Source organism: Melanotaenia boesemani, chromosome 4 (assembly GCF_017639745.1).
Source record: "Melanotaenia boesemani isolate fMelBoe1 chromosome 4, fMelBoe1.pri, whole genome shotgun sequence".
Lineage (NCBI taxonomy): Eukaryota > Metazoa > Chordata > Actinopteri > Atheriniformes > Melanotaeniidae > Melanotaenia > Melanotaenia boesemani.
Window position 1 is genome coordinate 31,675,167 of NC_055685.1, and position 3,291 is coordinate 31,678,457.

A 3,291-nucleotide genomic window follows, 5' to 3' on the forward strand; every position below is an offset into this window, starting at 1 on the left:
AAGCCAAAATGACAACATTATTTTGACTAGACTATGCTTCCTTTCAGCGAGAGGCCAAAGGAAGTGTAGGTGACCTAGACTGGTTAACCACCGCACAACCACGGGTTGGTTTGGGCATCACCACCCCCTCAGTCACCCTCTGCATCCACCGCCTGTCAGCTCCACATCACTACTACTGCACGCCATGACCACATCTGGCCCTGCTCCAGCACCAGCCTACGACAGGGTCAATGCTCTGTGCTTTCTCTTTCTTCATTGGTGTAAACAGTCTGCTGTCTGGCCACCGGCCTTAACGGAGCTCATTTAGGTCAATTTTTCAGGCCAGTTGTGTATGTTTTTGTTTGGGCTTGCAGCAGCAGTTTGCACAGGTCTTGCTCTTCATTGCATATGCTCAGTCTTATCTGTGTTGTTTTTGTGCTAGTTTTTCTCCACAAATTGCAACACTTCAAACCTCAAGCCCCTGTCTGGGAGTCATCAGATGACGCGTTTTGGCTCAGAGGCTTCAGGGGAGTTTATTCTGGACTCAGCAGAGGAGGAATTAGTCCTTTCTTCTGTCAGGAAGCACATAAAATATATCTGTACATTTACTAACAAGTTTTATGGGCACCATTTGGAAGCAGACAACAGAGCAACTTTAAGATAGAACATGTAAACATGGTCACCACAATGCAGAAGGCCACTTTCAAGAACATTTCTGACACACCCCTTAAAAATATCTGTAGCCAAACACCAGATGTTGTCATCTGTCCACTCATGATTAGCAAACAGACATGCTCAGCTGCAGAAATTCAAGTCTTAGCTAAAAAAGAAAGGGACCACATGCCAAATACTTTAGTCTGTCAGTTTTGATACCTGTTATTTGGGACTGTGCAGGTAAACAACTGCAGTTTGTGCCACTTTCACACACACACCACCCACTTCATTGGCAGTTGTACACTGCCTGAGGTGTTTCGGACCATTTCTTTGGAGTAGCAACACTCTACCCAGACTGTAGGACAGAGACATAACACTAGTTGGTTAGACCATGGATGTCTGTGTGTGTGTGTGTGGTGTGTGTGTGTGTGTGTGTGTGTGTGTGTGTGTGTGTGTGTGTGTGTGTGTGTGTGTGTGTGTGTGTGTGTGTGTGTGTGTGTAGATTTGTCTAACAGCAACAACGGGCTCTCATTTATTTTCTCCTAATCCTCGTTGGTACTGTTGAAACCTGCAAAATAAACCCTGGAGACATCAAAGAAGTCATGTTGAACTCCTGAGACCTTCTGAGTACAGCTACAACACGTTTAATGCAAAATATTTATTTCTAACCTGTATTTCTACTATTTAGTTGTATTCCAGATTGCTTGTAGAATTGCACCATGAAGCAAAAATTTAAAGTCAAGCTTTTAAATTAATTATACATTAAAATGAAATCACATGTCATGTTACATAAGTCAATTTTCACCAGCTGAGGCAACAAATGAAGAGCATTTGCTTCCCTGGAAGAAAAATTTAAAGTGATGACTCATTTTTAAAAGAATAATAATCCTATATTTGCACATGGCGAGACACTTGGCCTGGTGGTGGTCTGCCTCTCTGCCGAACTTTCCATGTTTCTTCTCTGCGGTGATGATGGTGGGGATGTTAGCCCCAGTCCAGACAGTGTCATACTTTCCTGCACAGCTGAAGTTTTTCCCTAACTGGATTGAGAAGCATCACATCATTTGAGAATATGTGTTACCAGACTACAAAGAGTTGTGAGCACAGCCATTCTTTTGTCTTCTTCTTTTATCCTTGTACAGCACTCAAATTTTAGTTTTAGAAACTTATTTTGTTGCTGATTTTAGCATATGATCATTCTCTATCCTAATGTCATTTGTCAAAGCAGGTCAGTGGAAGTATTTGCATGGTGGTGTTTTATTACTTTAATTTTGATATCCTATAACTTTGTCAACACACAAACAACTAAGTCCCGCTCACTTCCCAACACTTTTCCACGTCCAACAACATAGATGCACACTAACAATTTAACATGAAACTGGACAAAGAAAACTGTGCAATGACTTCACATTTTCCACTTACAATGCAAGTTTCAGTCCAACAAGATGACTAATTAACCAAATGCGTTCTGTTTTCTGACCAAATCAGCAATATTATAGTTTCGGGAGATGCACGTGATGCTTTGAATTACTGAGGTGGCTCAATGCTTTATGCTCAGCAAAAATGAAAATGTAGGAGAGTTGGAGGAAAAGACTATTACAGATCAACAAATTAAATGTAAAATGTTTGTTTAATGTGTTAGTGGTGAAGGAAGAATTCATAGCCATGAGTGAAAGTGCTAACATCACAGTGTTAAAGTATTTTGGATTAAATAAAACTGTTAAACATACCTAAACATACCTAAAGTTTAAAAAGTAAAAGAAAATACTTAGCTAAATGTTATGTTATCATGTTGTTAATTTACTATCAATGATGTTAACCTAAAGTAAGAATTTACTGTTGTAGATGACGCAAAACTCTTTTTAAACATTTTTTGTGTCCAGCTGCAACTATGATTTTTTTCATCATGGATTATGCATCTGATCAAATTATCCATTAACCAACTGATTGTTTAAGTTTTAAATTTAAAAGGTTAAGACAAGTTCTCCAAAGTTTTATATAAAGCATAAATAATGTCTTTCCATCCACCCATTCTCTCTGGTAAATGCCATGTAAAAATTACAATATTTTCCCCCTGGATCATAGTAGAGAAAATTAAGTTGTATGAATAAAAAAAAGAAAAAAAGAAAAAGCACTTCAAACTTTTCCTTGAGCACTTGTATACATATGTCTCAGTACAGTCTATCATTGACATATGTAGGAGAAGTCCCACATATGCAGAGTTGCAAGACAAATGTTGTTTTTGTTAATATCTTAGATTTATTTAAAGTAGGTTTATAAGTAAACTTTAAAAACATGGTATTTATCTGATTGTGGTTAGTCTCATTTTATAAGGTATATGTATGTACAACCAGACACTTTGTGGTCAGACAACTAGCTGTTTGGGATGTGGGGAAAGTGAGCAAAAAAAAAAAAAAGGAGTGAGAGAGGAGGTGAGGGGGCAGTGGGTGGAGTGTGTCTGGGTGTGGGACTGTCATCCTATTGAGGGGAGCAACTGTGGTGTTTTGATCAAAATCCAGCAGATGTGGGAGAGAAGAGAGGGGTGTGGGTGAGTAAGTGAGAGAGGGAGAGAGAGAGAGAGAAATATTTCCACCCACCCAGTAAAAAGAGACACACTCATAAACAGCAGGCAGACTGAGTCAGAAAGACACAGGATCT